The sequence below is a fragment of the Salvelinus sp. IW2-2015 genome, unplaced genomic scaffold, assembly GCF_002910315.2.
Source record: "Salvelinus sp. IW2-2015 unplaced genomic scaffold, ASM291031v2 Un_scaffold3364, whole genome shotgun sequence".
Lineage (NCBI taxonomy): Eukaryota > Metazoa > Chordata > Actinopteri > Salmoniformes > Salmonidae > Salvelinus > Salvelinus sp. IW2-2015.
Window position 1 is genome coordinate 47,137 of NW_019944647.1, and position 18,019 is coordinate 65,155.

Genomic DNA, 18,019 nt, shown 5'->3' on the forward strand with positions numbered 1-18,019 from the left:
TTTATAGTGTAACTCTCCATCATGACATAGATTGCCCTGTTCACCTCTCTCCCTGTTCCTCCTCTGTAGTCAGCAGAACCAGATGATAATGTGGTCTACAGCTCACTAGCTCTACAGGTGACCACACAGGTCAGTGTTGGTGTCTCCTTTGTCTGTTGTACAGATGATGCTGATCTCTCAACAAAGATACAGACAAACCACATTACTATGTGTAGTAAACATCACTCTTTAACCACAGACATCTTTATCAGTGTATTTGTTTTGCTGCATGTAAAATGTTATCATCAAATTGTGACCTAACCTCATTGTTTGTCCATAGTGTGTGTCCATAACATTACAGTGTGGACTGTGCCTGGGTTTAGGGTGGAATTGCCCCAATTTTTCCCCCACTGAAGATTAAGGTTAGATGGAGAGGGGAAACTGATCCTAGATCGTATCTAGTGGAAACGTCACAATGGAGATTGTGACTGAATGTTTCACTTCCTCTCCAGCAGAGGGGCAGCAGCACACAATAGTGACTGACTGTGTGACCTTGGTCGAGTCCTGGAGTCGGCCAGCGCCGTGTGGAGAGAGGGAGATGCGGCGTTGGACTAGTTTGAGTTGTTTCATCTGCTGTTTCGGGCAGTCTTCGACCACCGCCACGAGGGTTAGAGCGGCTGGTGAACGCCTCTACCATTTGAGGCAGGAGACGAGGAGCGTCCAGGAGTTCAGGACCGCTGGCTGCCCGGCGCGGGATGGAACAGGGCCCTGATCGACCATTATCGCTGCAGTCTGCGCGAGGACGTCCGTCGGGAGCTAGCCTGCAGAGGACACCACCCTAACGTTTGACCAGCTGGTGGGACCTGTCCATCCGGCTTGGACAACCTGCTGGCTACTCACGGACGTCCAGATCGGGGTCTGATGGTTCCATTCTCCCTCATCCCTTCTCCGATATCCATGGAGCTGGGAGGGGCGGTGCGCAGGGAGACTGGAGGGGGTTCCCAATCCTGCCACCATCTGTGGCGCAGAGGTCACATTGCCGATCGGTGCCGGGTTGGTTCCTCTGGGAATCGAGGCAGCAACCTTTCTAGCCATCGCTGATCCATTTTTCATTTTCCATTGGTTTTTGTCTTGTCTTACATCCACCTGTTCCAATCCCATCAATTACACTGTTGTGTATTTAACCCTCTGTTCCCTCATGTCCTTGTCGGTGATTGTTTATTGTATGTGTACGTCTGTCTGGTGTGCTTCGGGTTATGTTTACCCATTGATTTTTCTTTTTAAAAATTCCGGTGGTTTGTTGTAAATAAACTGCGCCGTTTGGAAACAGTTATTTCTCTCCCTGCGTCTGACTTCTCTGCCGCCAGTTAAACACCCACACTCACAGCCTTCGTCAGAGCTTTTTGTGATTTTTTTTAAATTAGCACACTTATGTAGACCTAGCCCCACCCACATCCATTCCACACATTGAATGGGGTTTGGAGTCGAGGGAAACAAATAAGTGCTACCAATATAACAATATGCATTGAATAAATATTCTAATAAAGTGTGTACATGAATGTATTAAACACGTCTGTATAACCAAATGAGGACATCGACCTACCAAGCAAATTTTCATAATTCATGTTCACATTTACAACATAACATACATCGGTATTTCATCAATAAGACCTTTAGGAAATAATGTTTGCTCAGAGTATTATTTATATCACCTTCCCTGTCTGATATCTTAACTTTCTCTCTGCCACAAAATTAAAGGTAGAAATGTCATGTTTTAGGTCATTAAAATGTACTGCGACTCGATAATCCTGTCGTTTTCTCCTGATTAAATTTTTTATGTTCACAGATTCTCTGTTTGAAAGAACGAGAGGTTTTACCTACCATAACACAGCCCACATGGACATGTAATAATGTAGATAACTTGGGTGGTGGAGCACGTAATAATGTCATTTATTTGAATTGTTTTCCTACATGTGGTGGCAGAAATATTCACACTTCATCATATATGTTTGCAATGGTGCACATCCTCTGCATTTATAGCAACCATTCGGAAGAGGGCGTCAAAAGAGCCTGGCTGATTTTCTTTGTGGCTGGCAGTTGGCATGGACCAATTTATCAACGTAAATTGCGACCTTCCATATACAATAAGTGGTGGATTCTTAAATTCAGCTGGCAAAGCTGGGTCCGATGATAAAACATTTCTTGACAGCATCACCATTTTCCACTTAGTTCAAAGTAAGTGGTTATTCTCCTCCCACTGAAGATTAAGGTTAGGATTGGAGGAGGGGAAACTGATCCTAGATCTGTATCTAGTGGAAACGTCACAATGGAGATTGTGACTGAATGTTTTTAGGATTGGGGAAGGGGAGCTGTTCTCCACTAAAGATTAAGGTTAGGATTGGAGGAGGGGAAACTGATCCTAGATCTGTATCTAGTGGAAACGTCACAATGGAGATTGTGACTGAATGTTTCACTTCCTCTCCAGCAGAGGGCAGCAGCAGCACAATAGTGACTGACTGTGTGACCTTGGTCGAGTCCTGGAGTCGGCCAGCGCCGTGTGGAGAGAGGGAGATGCGGCGTTGGACRAGTTTGAGTTGTTCATCTGCTGTTTTCGGGCAGTCTTCGACCACCCGCCCGAGGTTTAGAGCGGCTGGTGAACGCCTCTACCATCTGAGGCAGGAGACGAGGAGCGTCCAGGAGTTCGCCCTTGAGTTTAGGACCCTGGCTGCCGGCACGGGATCGAACAGGGCCATGATTGACCATTATCGCTGCAGTCTGCGCGAGGACGTCCGTCAGGAGCTGGCCTGCAGAGACACCACCCTCACGTTTGACCAGCTGGTGGGACCTGTCCAACCGGCTGGACAACCTGCTGGCTACTCACAGACGTCCAGATCGGGGTCTGATGGTTCCATTCTCCCTCATCCCCTCTCCAATATCCATGGAGCTGGGAGGGGCGGTGCGCAGGGAGACTGGAGGGGGTTCCCAATCCTGCACCATCTGTGGCCGCAGAGGTCACACTGCCGATCGGTGCCGGGTTGGTTCCTCTGGGAATCGAGGCAGCAACCTTCTAGCCATCGCTGATCCATTTTTCATTTTCCATTGGTTTTGTCTTGTCTTACATCACACCTGTTCCAATCCCATCAATTACATGTTGTGTATTTAACCCTCTGTTTCCCCTCATGTCCTTGTCGGTGATTGTTTATTGTATGTGTACGTCTGTCCTGGTGTGCTTCGGGTTATGTTTACCCATTGATTTTTCTTTTTAAAAATTCCGGTGGTTTGTTGTAAATAAACTGCGCCGTTGGAAACAGTTATTTCTCTCCTGCGTCTGACTTCTCTGCCGCCAGTTAAACACCCACACTCACAGCCTTCGTCAGAGCTTTTGTGATTTTTTTAAATTAGCACACTTATGTAGACCTAGCCCCACCCACATCCATTCCACACATTGAATGGGGTTGGAGTCGAGGGAAAACAAATAAGTGCTACCAAATATAACAATATGCATTGAATAAATATTCTAATAAAGTGTGTACATGAAATGTATTAAACACGTCTGTATAACCACAATGAGGACATCGACCTACCAAGCAAATTTTCATAATTCATGTTCACATTTACAACATAACATACATCGGTATTTCATCAATAAGACCTTTAGGAAATAATGTTTGCTCAGAGTATTATTTATATCACCTTCCCTGTCTGATATCTTAACTTTCTCTCTGCCACAAAATATAAAGGTAGAAATGTCATGTTTTAGGTCATTAAAATGTACTGCGACTSGATAATCCCTGTCGTTTCTCCTGATTWAATTTTTATGTTCACAGKTTCTCTGTTTGAAAGAACGAGAGGTTTTACCTACATAACACAGCCCACATGGACATMTAATAATGTAGATAACTTGGGTGGTGGAGCACGTAATAATGTCATTTATTTGGAATTGTTTTCCTACATGGTGGTGGCAGAAATATTCACACTTCATCATATTGTTGCATGGTGCACATCCTCTGCATTTATAGCAACCATTCGGAAGAGGGCGTAAAAGAGCCTGGCTGATTTTCTTTTGTGGCTGGCAGTTGGCATGGACCAATTTATCACGTAAATTGCGACCTCTCCTATATACAATAAGTGGTGGATTCTTAAATTCAGCTGGCAAAGCTGGGTCCGATGATAAAACATTTCTTGACAGCATCAACCATTTTCCACTAGTTCAAAGTATATGTGGTTGTGAATATTCCAGAGTGTTCTTTAGTTCTAGTGGGTCTTTGGTAGCAGTTCATCTCGTGTTTTCCCCAATGCCAAATTAAGAGCTTCATCCACACATTGTGGAGAGACACCTCTTCTTAGAAACCTATTGCGCATCTCTGCTGCTTTTTTCAATCGTCCTCTGTGAGTGGGCATATACTGCGCAGTCTGAAAAACTGGCATCTTCTCAGGGTGGAAACTGCCCCCCTGTAATATATTTTTCTGTCGTTCTTTTCTATACAAGTGGTAAACAGGGTTCCATTTGATTTCTCAATCCACATACTGAGGTAATGAAACGTTTAGTGTCACATTCAATAGTGAATTTGAGATTGGGGTCAATATCATTGAGTAATGCATAAAGTTGACAGCTCTTTTCCCGTTCCTCCCATATGCAAAAAATGTTGTCAATATCTCGATACCACTTCAGGACTTTATTCAAAAATTGATTTTTGTTTTCATTATAACTCTTAACAGCCTCTAAACACACCGGGTCCGGGCACACCCCATCCCCCCACAACACTGATTAGCATAGCTAGCATAGCTTCACAGTTAGATAGTAGCATCTAAATACATTAAATCACAAGTCAGACACCAGATGAAAGATACAGATTGTGAATAAAGCCACCATTTCAGATTTTAAAAATGTTTACAGGGAAGACAAAATATGTAAATCTATTAGCTAAACACGTTAGCAAAATACACCACTATTCTAACTCATCAGTTTCTTACTTCCTTCAGGTGCTATCACCAATTCGGCTCAACTAAGATATTGATATCCACTAACCAAGGAAAAAACTCTTTCAGATGACAGTCTGATAACATATTCATGGTAATAGGATAGTTTTTGTTAGAAAAATGGCATATTTCAGTAGAAATCACAGTTTACAATTGCACCGACATCGCAAATCGACTAGAATTAGATAGAGCACACGTGTATGACCAATTTACTCATCATAAAACATTTCATAAAATAGACAAAAGCATAGCAATGGTAAAGACCCAGTTCTTGTGATTTCAGACCATTTTCAGATTTTCTAAGCGTTTTTTCAAGCGAAAACACACAATAAATCGATAAGTTTAGCATACACATGTGCAAACGTTACGCAGAGCATCGATGTCCAGCCACAAGAGCGCTATAACGTAATCACGCCAAAATATTTAATTTTTCACTAAACCTTCTCAGAATTCTTCCGATGACACTCCTGTAACATCATTTTACAATATACATATACAGTTTGTTCGAAAAGGTGCATATTTACCATACAAACCGTGGTTACAAATAAAAATACTAGGAAATCAACCTCAATATGTCTGACGTCATCTTCAGAGTGATCTAGTTTTAAATTGAAAGCTATCATATACTTTGACTAAAATACAGGGTTGACAGCAATCGAAAGACAAATTAGTTCTTAATGCAACCGCTGATTTACATTTTTAAAATTATCCTTACTTTTCAATACAGGGTTGGCCAAGTGAAGCTATACCAAACAAATGCGCGAAATATGCGTTTAAATATTTCGAAGAACACGAATTTATCATATTAAATATTGCTTACTTTGAGCTGTTCTCCATCAGATTCTTGGGCAATGTATCCTTTCTATGTTATAAACGTCTTTTGGTCGATAGATGTCCTCTGTCCTTCGAAATGTCCACCACAACGACCGACACCCCAAAACGTGTCCAAACTTTCAGAGTGCACAACAAAGAAATTCTCAAATCGCACTAAACGGATATAAAATTGCTATAAAACGGTTCAAATTAACTACATTATGATGTTTTAAACAACTATAACGACTGAAAACATGACCGGAGAAATATTGCTGGTTAGACAACGATTTGGAACGAGGCAAGTCCGATGGCCTTCCGCTTCAGCCACGACCGAGAAGGCGGTCTCTATACATTTTGGTCTTTATAATGGCTGTGAATGTCCCATGCGTTCCATTGAACGTGATGACGTACAGACACCCAGAGGAAGACGTAGGCAGTGTCGGTTTTCTTCATAGCATTCACTGTCGCTTAAAAACAGACCCAGATCAGGGTAAAATTTTCTCGAAATCTGAACCCTGTCATAAAAGTGCTGTAGAAATTGTTCTGTACACTACACTCAGAGACAAAATTCCAACTTCTATAGAAACTAGAAGGTGTTTTCTATCCAATAATAACAATATATGAGATTGTTACGATCAAGAATTTAGCACGAGGCAGTTTAATTTGGAGACACAAATAGCTAATGCGGAACAGCACCCCCTATAGTTCCGTAAAGAGTTAATCAAAACGTTCTTCAAAAAGACCCACATAAAGGTTAGCATATCTCAGAGCGAATGTTTGGAGGTAGTATTCATCATCAAACCTGAAATAGCTATACGTCAAAACATATTCAGCCAGCTCTAGAATAAAGTTTGTTGGTGGCTATTCGTTAGTATCTCTGTCTCTCAAATAGTGAGCTAGGGCTGCCAGCCCCCGTACGGGGAACACTGGTATATAGACTCTCAACATCTAATGTGACCAAAATTGTGGTGTTGGAAATATGACTTTGTTTCAGTCATGTGCTTTTTGCTGATTTGTTCGGAACAATTCTTCAGCCAATAAGAGTTTAGCTAGCTTACTTAACAMTGACAATATGGTCAAACTAGCTACATTATACATACTGATGAGGCTGTATTGGTCAAAAACGGATTTGTTGTCATCTTTTGGTTGAAAAGGTTCAAAGGTCAGTGGTGAAACGTCACAAATCGGGCAGCAACTTTTTCTCTGTTTCCGTTGTAATTCCGGAACTAGGAATTCCACAGAACTCCGATAGCACGTGAATGCAGCAATTTAAAAAAATGTATTTTACCTTTATTTATACAGGTTTTTTCTCATTGAGATAATATCTCTTTTCCAAGAGAGACCTGGCAATGAACCGTTAATGCAGAGGCATGTAGCGTTTAGGGCCCAAGACATATGAGCATCGTCTAAAATTAACTTTTTGTCAAGTAAACCAATAGTAACTCCACACCAGCCGCTGCCTCCACTCTAGTACTGCAGGGCCATCCAACCCTACAGTTTAGCTAAYCTGTCTTTTATCAACATGTAATGTAATGAGTTAACCTGAAACCTGTAGTCTTGTGGTACAGCAGCTTCCTGAGCTACTGCTGATGAGCTACCTTACAGGACAATGTGGTTTTGAGATGTGTCTATGACCAGGGTTTATTTCCTCGACACAGACAACGTTTATTGTTTCTTTTTCTATTCCTTTTTAGTCTTTTAAGACAGAGAGGCTTCATATCTGGATTTTGTCAAAACACCTTAAAATCACATAGACTGGATCGTGGTAGGTCTAATCATTGGTTTACTTTGAAGCTGATTTTTGGTCTGGTCTGTGGAGATATTGGTCTAACTTTATTGGGGAAAAAGTACATAAATAAAAAATGTAAATTCATTTATTTTGAATAAATCTAAATCATATCAATTGTAGTTGACTGATCCACAGAATGTATTGTTCCCAGCCAATCCAGGGTCATGTTCACTTAAACAGAAGCAGAAAGAGGGGTACAGGACAGTGATGTGTATATCCGGAATCATCGTCGTCGGTGCCTTGACACTCTGACACATACATTTTTGTGTACAGTTTGTACCACACAGAAAGAAAACCACACATGGCTTCCTCATCTCTCCCTCTCCTCATCTTTGCTAGGACTCTCAGATAAGCGTAAAAATGTTTTTTATGAAGTAATAAAGTTCATGGTTTCAGTGCACGCTCTGCTATCCTCCTATATCCAATGTTATAATATAAACACCAAAGGAGGCTGGAGGGAGGAGCTATAGGAGGACAATGTTATAAATGGAACAGTATCAAACAAATGGAAACCACATGTTTGGCTCCATTCCATTTATTGCATTCCAGCCATTACAATGAGACCAACCTTCTATAGCTCCTGCCACCATCCTCCTCTGATATAACTCTTCATCTCAGTAACAGAAGTTAAAAGGTGGATCTGCCCAAGGAGATGAATAAACACTAGATGACTGACAGGGGGCACTGTTTTGAAGCAACTGGCACTGCCATTATCTGAAGATATAGAAATGCATTTAGTAATGTCTACAAACATTTTTGCCGAGTATATTCTATTACAGACACTTAAAGGCCCAAATCGTTATTGTTCCTATGTTTTATTACACTGTGTTTCCACACTTTGGACTAATACTGTGAAATTGTGAAAATTCTGTTAATGCCCTTTTAGTGTAAGAGCTGTTTGGAAAGAGCCTAAAATGTCAGCCTGTTTTTGGTGGGACGGAGTTGTGGCATTCATGGTGCCATCACCATGCTGTAATTAGTTTAATATACACTTGGATGTTCCACCCTGAATGCTGATTGGTTGACAGCCATGGTATATCATACCATATACCACGGGTATGACAAAACATGTATTTTTACTGCTCTAAATACGTTTGGTAAAGTTTTTAAATAGCAATAAGGCACCTGAAGGGTTTGGTGGGTATATGGTGTGGCGGGATGATCAGAATTAGTTGGGTTAACATAGATAATTAAGATGTTTTATTTGCATAATAATGCTTATGTGAGATACTTGTCATTAGATGTATCCTTTTGGACTATAGTGTTGGCAGTTGCACTTTTCCTCAGGTAGGGCTCAGTCACTTGGGCACAGAGAGGGGAGAGGTCAGGCTTGTCTTTACATGTCCCTGGTGCTATGCAGAATATCAGAAAGGGAAGAGGACAAAATGGAACATTGTCTTCATATGTGAATGTGTCTTTACCTATTCTTTAAACCATGTGAAGGGATGGCGTGATTATGGGGAAACCAATTACTTGTCTCCACAATGTCAGTGCGTCAGTCACTCCCTCTTTTTCCCATTGGGGGGAGGTGTATGGCAGTGGTCTGGAAACATTGTGTGTCCTCTCTAATCTTACACTTATCCTGGGATAGTGTATGACCTAGAGGCTCAATCCCCTCAGTGAGCTTGTCCAGGAGTGGAGGGTCAAGAGGGGATTTACTTGAGATGGGAGTATCTAGAGTTGATAATCTGATATATGCCATTGGGATGAGTTGGTGTTTTTGTACTATGAAGTACAGAACGAGATTAGAACCTCGTCTGAGGGACAATCTGACGATAATTTATACGAGATGTTATAGGCGAATGTTACAAGTCTTTCTTTGTGAACTCTTCCTAAGATCTGTGATTCGTGCAGTGTAAGTTGAAGGGGTGTATCTTGGCTATAAAAGATCTTTGTACTTTTCTGTTGGTATCTTCCAAACGGTTCATTAGAAATAGTGAATTGTTGAAAGTCAAATACTATTGCAAGCTTATTATTATTAAAGATGTAGTTTAAGTATAACTCTGACTGGTGTGTAGTTTTGTAACGTCTCCTCATTTGGTAAGGCAGAAATATGCCTACAGCAATGGCCAATATACTACAGGCTAAGGGGCTGTATCCAGTCTCTCTGGCGTTGCGTCGTGCAAAGAACATCCCTTGCGTGTGTAATCATTGGCCATATACCACACCCCCTTGTGCTTATATTGCTTTAAGTCCAATAAGAAAGAGAGTTCAAAAGCTATCTACCAGGAACAGGTAATTGAGGGATGAGCCTGGATTAAATGTAACCACTAAAATTCATAGACAGAGCTATGGATGCAAAGAGTGACCATCCAAGCTATCACAATTAATAGTTTTAAGCATGTTTACAAACATTGGAGTAAAACATTTTTAAAATCCAATTTTCTTGAGAGTACTAATTATTTCTGTTCCTCACTACAACAGAGAAATACGTAAGTCTCGTTCCAATCACCTTTTCACCTCATTTAATCACATCTCATAGGTGGTCCAGGTATCCTCATGACATGGCACAAGTGGGGGATGGACCTTTCCTCTTTTGTTGTCCATCGTTCCTTCTATTGTTTCCCACAAGGGTAAGGCCGATGACGTACAGATTTCCCTCAGATTCCAAAACCTTGAAACTAAAAACACTATTTTGCTCAAACCTATTTTTTTTACCCTTAAGTGTACGTCTGTGGGATTTTATTACTCAACAGTGAAATGTATCAAATATCTGGAGTGTGTCTTTAAATAACATTGTATTAATTTATCTTTGAGACCTTAAAGTCTGAAATACTTGTGGAATTCGTTTTCTTCCTGTTGAAGACCGCTCCTTCTGAGGAGTACAATAATGGCAGAACAGGTGTTTCAAAGCCTCTCATTGGCCAATACATAGCTTTCAGCAATCTAGGGTTCGTATACCTGGAGGGTACAAAGATTACGAACACTTTCCTAATAGTTGAGTGTTGCATTCCAGCAGAGATGCTGGCTCATTGTTTGACATCTAGAGTTTTCCACAGTGTGTCAAGTTGCTGGATAAACTTTGGGTGGGTGGACCTTTCTTGATATCACACGGGAAACTTTTTATTGTGAAAAACCAAGCAGCGTTGGCAGTTCTTGACAACGCTCAAGACCGGTGCGCCTGGCACCTTACTTACCATACCTGTTCAAAATCACTAATCTTTTGTCTTGCCATACACATCCAATGTCTCAATTGGTCTCAAGGCTTAAAAATTCTTTAACCTGTCTCTCCTCTTCTTCATTCTACACTGATTGGAGTGGATTTAACAAGTGACATATCAATAAATGATTGTATCTTTCACCTGGATTCACCTGGTCAGTCTATGTCATAGAAAGAGCAGGTGTTCTTAATGTTTTTGGGTACACTTCAGTGTATATGAATTGACTGTGGTTGCTTTCTCCCTTTTGTGAATTGTGTCTGGTACTCTGGTGTTCAGGTACTCCACGAACTCTACTGTGGACCACTAGGAGATGTACTTGGAGTCTTGGAGTGGTTACTGGTCCGTTGTTACTATAGTAACACGTGGCTTAAGAAGTGCGGGTTGTGGTGTAAAGATGGGTATTCTACTATGTTTCGGCCCGTTGGTTGTGGGAGATAGTTCAGGGATTTTTAGATGGAACATCAGTGACATCACAGCAGACCATTGATCACAACAACAGACACATTTTAACAGTGACTCTGAATGGATTGAATATGGGAGATACTGGCTGGTACTGGTGTTCCAGAGGAAACCTCCAGATGCCTGTCCACATCACTGTCAATCTACTGACCACAACACAGAGTACCACAACTGCCTCCACCACCACCCCTACCCCCTCTTTCACCATCATCATCTCCACTGTTAATCAACTGACCACAACACAGACTGACCCCATCATTAGTAAGTAATGAGAGACCAGTTATAACCAAAAATTGAATGAGTTTTTCAAATTCACAGAATCCAACTGAAGTCATTTTGATAATATAAAACATTGATATATCACGCTGAAATTGTGTCACTTCAACACTAACAAATTACATACGGAAACTGGTGCACCTTGACAGACAAGCAGACCACTCAAGACATCTCTAAGACCTCACCCACAACTGTAGATCCTGCTGTCTCCTCTTCCACCTCTCAGGCCCCAGTCAACAACACACACCATGCAGCCCAGGGGTAAGTGTACACTACCACCTCTTTAACCGCTACTCAACAAGCAAAAAGGTCATTTATTTATATTTCAATTATTGGATTAATGAATTGTGTTGTTTTAATGAATTGTCCCCTTTATGCCTCATTCTTCAAATAAATATGTCTGTTTGAAATTTGCAGAGTATCATGTCCTCAAAGCAGTGTTGTTCTTCTACAGATGGGAGAGAACATTCTTCTACCTTCAGAAAACTGTTATTGCAGTGCTCTTCTTCCTGTGTAACGTCATTGCTGTGGTGAAGTTCAGGGCAACCCGACTCTGAGGTGAAACAGGATGAGTAGAAACTAGCTGTATTTAGCATTTGCACATTTTTCATTGCGGTATATGTCTTTATCTTCTTCACCTTCTCCGGCTTTAGTTGAATATTTAATTTACTTTCTAATAAACATGTTTTACTGTTCTCAAGATCATCTGTCACCAAATTCTGTGAAAGGAAACCTGACATTCTGATGTAACAAAGTTATTTGCTGTGTTGGAGACAACAAGTGTTTAACAAGATGTCATAGCATGAGTTAGTTTACCAGAAACCTGCAGCCTTGTGGTACAGCAGCTTCCTGAGCTAACTTTAACAGTTTAGGTTGGAGGGCATCTGTGGTTTTGATCTGCGTCTATGACCAGGGTTCATCTCTAAGTGGAAGGCTGTCATCACTCCATCTCTGTAGCTCATGCCATCTCAATTCTATACATTTCTTTGTGTAATCATTAGTGACCTATTTTTGGTGCTATTTTTGAAAGAATGTGGTACATTTTCACAACTCTTAGTACAAAACTCCAAACTGGTCACTCTTGTAATGCAGCCAGTCTTTCATTCATAACCTGTCATTGTGCGACATTTGGATTGTCAACATCTCTAACCACACAACCACTGACTCAAAATATACGTTTTTTTGTGAAATGTACTGAGGACATTGGTTTAATCCTAAAAACTCAACATAATGAATTTAGTCATTTTAACTACCAGTTAATCCAATAGCAAACAATGCAAGATATGTCTTTCAAATCGCCCTTAGAAGTCCTGAAAGTAATATGCTACAGTACTGTAAATTACATTAGGTTACACTTTTTTCCCATTAGGCAATACACTTACATTACCCAACAAAATGTACAGAAAATCTTTAACTTTCCATAATATCCAATGTGTAAATAAAGGTGTGATCAATGAAGACATTGTTCTGAATTGATGTCGTAGCCTGCCTCCTCCATGGCCAGAAGGAGGGTGGCACTCTCATGGGGATGGTGACCGTACACCTTCCACCTCCATGCTGAAAATAATCCTCAATAGGGCTGAGGAAAGGAGAGTATGGGGGCAGGTATAGGGTCACAAACTGGGGATGGGACAGAAACCATGCTTGAACAACCTCTGCATGGTGGAACCTGACATTGTCCCACACAATGACATAGGTGACCCCTTCACCTTGACAGGCCTGCTCAATTTCATTAAGAAACACAATGAGGTGTGCAGCGTTGTAAGATCCAAGTAATGGCCTACGTCCTCCACACCATCTTCAGAGGTAGCTGCACACATGGAGATGTTTCACCACGTTGTCCAGGCACTTGGACGGTCTTCCGTTTGGCGATGATATTCCGCCCACGGCTCCGACATTTAGCAAGGTTGAAGCCCGCTTCATCAACAAAGATATACTTATGATGGTTAACAACAGTGTAAAGCACCATCACTATCACGTTTAAGGTAAGACCCAGGTACAGACAGTGTCGAAACAACAAAGTTTATTATTCGAACAGGGGCAGGCAAAATGACAGGTCAAGGGCAGGCAGAGGTCAGTAATCCAGATAGGTGGGGCAAAGGTACAGGACGGCAGGCAGGATCAGGATCAGGGCAGGCAGAATGGTCAACACCGGGGAAACTAGGAAACAGGAACAATCAAGAGACAGGAGCAGAGGGGAAAACGCTGATAGGCTTGATGAAACAAAACGAACTGGCAACAGACAAACAGAGAACACAGGTATAAATACACAAGGGATAATGGGGAAGATGGGCGACACCTGGAGGTGGGTGGAGACAATCACAAAGACAGGTGATTGTCACGCTCTAAAAATATATTTGGGTTAGTTACTTTTACAGTATAGTTCCAATATTATACTGTGAAGTAGCATGTGCAAAACATAGTAACAGTAATACAGCGCTGTACCTGAACACACTCGGTCCGTAGTTCTTTCCCCCAGTCGTTGTTTCTCTCAAAAAGCACAAGGTAAATGTGTTTCATAGATACCTGGTGCCTCTTCATAAGGTGGCCGATTGTTGGTAGGCTGATGGATGCCACATTGGCAAAGTTGTCATCGTTCTCCTCAATGGCCTGCTTCATTTCGGACAGTCGTATGTCATTCCTGGTCCTCACCATTTCCACCACGGCCCACTACTGCTGGTCGGTCAGCACACAGCCACGGCCACCACCATGGGGTCTTCTGTCAATTCTGAGAGTAGAACAGAGTGTACTGTCAATAGTTCATACTGTAGGAATACTGTAACATGTTTTGTGAATTTACATGCATTACAATATGTTATTGACAGTTGATCTTTTCAGATATGGGTGAACTAATATGGAAGCTTCTGCCATGGCAAGGCCTCTGTTTAGCACAAGGTCAACAAAAATGGCTTGACTTCATTAGATACCTACCTCTTTGACCTCTTTGATGGGGTCCATGCCCACATCTTTGACCTCTTTGACGGGGTCCATGCCCACTTCTCTGAAGGGCCCCTTGTCCACAAGCTCTTTGATTTCTTACTCTCCCTTCCTCTCTATCTGTTCCATGTTCAAAGAAAGTGTTCACACACACACCTTTTATATGTTGACCAACTGTGGTTACCACTATGTGAAATCAATGAGCAATCACGAATAGTCATTATGTATGGCTATGATGTATTATTCTTGTCATTTAGATGTTTATACTATACAAACACGCATTTATTTCTGTAGTTCTCAAAATCCATATGTAGTAGACCAACCAGATTAAAATCTATAGGTTTACCAAACGGTTAAGTGATTAACCATTAAGCGACGTGGGTTATGTGATGGTCAAATGTATTTAAACAAATGAGAAGAGAATCATATGAAAAGTATTGAAAGAATTGCATTGTGAAAGGCAATTACTTTATTTTAAAGGTATTTCTAGATGAAACACTGATTAGGTTTGGTGAAAAAGTTACTGTGTCATTTTGTGTTGTACTCAATTGAAAAAGTGCTCAAAGTTTTGTAACAGCCTGCGTGATGATCTTTTTTGAGTTGTGAAGTAGAGTTGTGAAATATTACCACATATGTGTGAAAATATTATGAAAGCATACAAATAAAAAGTAATGAATGTTTTGAAAGATATTTTATTGCTCTCAAGATAATTTGTCACAACATGATGTGAGCTCTGTCTGTGAGTTTGAGTGTGAAATTCTGATGTATCTGAAGTAGTTTGCTGTGTTGGAGCCAATAGCAGAACGTATAGCTCAGCATTTAACTTGACATCATGGAATGAGTTTAGCTGAAGCTTGCAGCATTCTGAGCTACTGTAACTTTCAAACTTTTGCTGTACATTTCCTGTATAGAAGGAGGCGAGAGACAGAGAGTGTTCTGTTGAACGTAAAATCACATCAGACTGGGTTGTGGGAATCCTGAACCATGAACCTGGTTTAAAGTGAGAGTCTGTAGAGGTCTTGGCCTTAAACTAGTCTATATACTGCAATGGTTCCTATCTTCCACTGAGGGGGGCATGTACACACACACAGAAGCAGGAAGAGAGTTAAAGTGAGGTCTGTGAACATTTGGAAGTAGTAATTATCGCTGGTGCCTTGGTCCTTGACACATATTTGTGCTCAGGCCCATTTAACGTAACAGGCAGATTCTAACTCTCATGGCTCTTCATCTCTCCCTCCTCCTCCTCCTCATCATCTTCTACAGACTCTCAGCAGGTAAGGGTAACATTTCTATGAATTAAGGGTGAAGTCCCTTGAGTCAATTCACTTTAAACACTGTATAATCAATCAGAATCATGAACAAGCTGTTTAAAAGTGTTAGAGCGATGTGATTTTTACATTCTCCCTTTGTAAAGATTCTATTAAATGTTAACTCTAATTTAAATGTGTTTTGTGTRGATGTGTCRACAGTGGGGCATGTGTCTGTGCAGACAGGAGGCTCCATCACCTTCCCATGTCGCTACGATCTGAATCACATCAACCATGTGAAATACTGGTGTAAAGGATTAGGTTGGGKTGTATGTTCTTATGTAGTACGCACTGACCATCCTAAGAGCAGTGGTAAGACCTCAATCTCTGATGACATCAACAAGAGAATCTTCACTGTGACCATGACTGACCTGACGTCATGGGACTCTGAGAATTACAGGTGTGTTGTGGAGATCAATAGAGGACCAGATATCATGATACAACAGTTCAACCTATCTGTCACTCCAGGTAAGATCTCTTCACTGCTTGTATCTAGTCCTAGCAATGTCCTATGGAGTGGCATGTAAACCTGCAATGTCAAATGCAAACCAATAACGCAGTTATAAATAGCCTATTACAACAAATGAAATGAGAAATGTGTAACCACTCTGAAATTCATAAACAGATCTATACTGTACATGTAGGTAAAACAAGATTATAAACTCAGCAAAAAAAGAAACGTCCCTTTTTCAGGACCCCGTCTTTCAAAGATAATTAGTTAAAATTCAAATAACTTCACAGATCTTCAATGTAAAGTGTTTAAACAACGTTTCCCATACTTGTTCAATGAACCATAAGCAATTAATGAATATGCACCTGTGGAACGGTCATTAAGACACTAACAGCTTACAGACGGTAGGCAATTAAGGTCACAGTTATGAAAACTTAGGACACTAAAGAGGCCTTTCTACTGACTCTGAAAAACACCAAAAGAAAGGTGCCCTGGGTCCCTGCTCATCTGAGTGAACGTGCCTTAGGCATGCTGCAAGGAGGCATAAGGACTACAGATGTGGCCAGGGCAATAAATTGCAATGCCCGTACTGTGAGATGCCTAAGACAGCGCTACAAGGAGAGAGGACAGTAAGGACAGATGATTGTCCTCACAGTGGCAGACCATGTGTAACAACACCTGCACAGGAACGGTACATCCGAACATCACACCTGCAAGGACAGGTACAGGATGGCAACAACAWCTGCCCGAGTTACACCAGGAGCTCACAATCCCTCCATCAGTGCTTAGACTGTCCGCAATAGGCTGAGAGAGGCTGGACTGAGGGCTTGTAGGCCTGTTGTAAGACAGGTCCTCACCAGACATCACCGGCAAGTTTGCTGAAAATAAACGCAGTTGACAGTGTTGGATTCGACATTTTGAACATTGAGATATTAAATAAATGATAGAGAAGAAGCATAGAATATTAAGGAGTGAAATAGACTGGGTCTCTGTAGAAAGAAAGATAGCTGTGGAATGTGTTGGGTGACAAGAGGAGAGCACCGTGTTGATACAGGAAAGACAGGTGGACATCTGTGGATTAGGTTGAGGTCAGAAGGTGAGGACAAATTCCCTGAAGGGAGTAATACGGGTTTGGTATCTTGTTACTCTTTTCCTGTTAAATTATAAGATGTAAGGATTGGAGAGAAGGAGGAGTGTCTTAAGTAGGATATATACATCTGGATTGAAGAACTGTTGAGTTGTCTGATTACAGCTGTACAGAACCTTTGGGAAAGAATGAAACTTGGTTAAAGCTTCTCTAGTGTCCTTGAGTTATTTACTCTGAAAAATAAGAACCTAACAACAGTGAGAGGACGTTTCTTTTTTTGCTGAGTTTATTTTGGGTCATGATGGAGTGACAGAACTAACCTTGTGAGGAAAGTTACATTCTTCAAGAATCAATGGCAATATATCATTATTATGAATTTAAAAGACCAGAAATAGATGTATCAATCACAGAATGCAGCTTTAAGGAACTTGGAAGGAGCCTGTTGTAAAAGCACTTTTTTCTTCTCTGAATTCTTGTTTTTTACCTCTGTGTTCACGTACTCCAGAACTCTATGTGGAACAACAGGAAGTGACTGGAGTAGAAGGAGGGAGTGTCACTGTCCGTTGTTACTATAGTAACTCTGGAGATATGAAGTGGTGCAGGATGGGTGGTGATTGTGTGATGTGGTATTCTGGGACTTTACATGGAACATCAGTGACATTAAATGACAAGTGAAGCAACAACAGAAAGTCTTAACAGTGACTATGAGTGGACTGAAGATGGAGAACACTTGACTGGTATTGGTGTAGAGTGGGAGAACTAGAGGATGCCTGTTCACAT

The 18,019-nt window shown here is 41.2% G+C and overlaps 2 pseudogenes; both read left to right on the plus strand.

Moving 5' to 3' along the window:
- LOC139025834 (polymeric immunoglobulin receptor-like) overlaps positions 1 to 12,014 on the plus strand; it is a 20,434-nt pseudogene extending 8,420 nt beyond the window's left edge.
- A 3,571-nt stretch (positions 12,015 to 15,585) lies between these two features.
- Positions 15,586 to 18,019, plus strand: part of LOC112075742 (hepatitis A virus cellular receptor 1-like) — an 11,610-nt pseudogene continuing 9,176 nt past the window's right edge.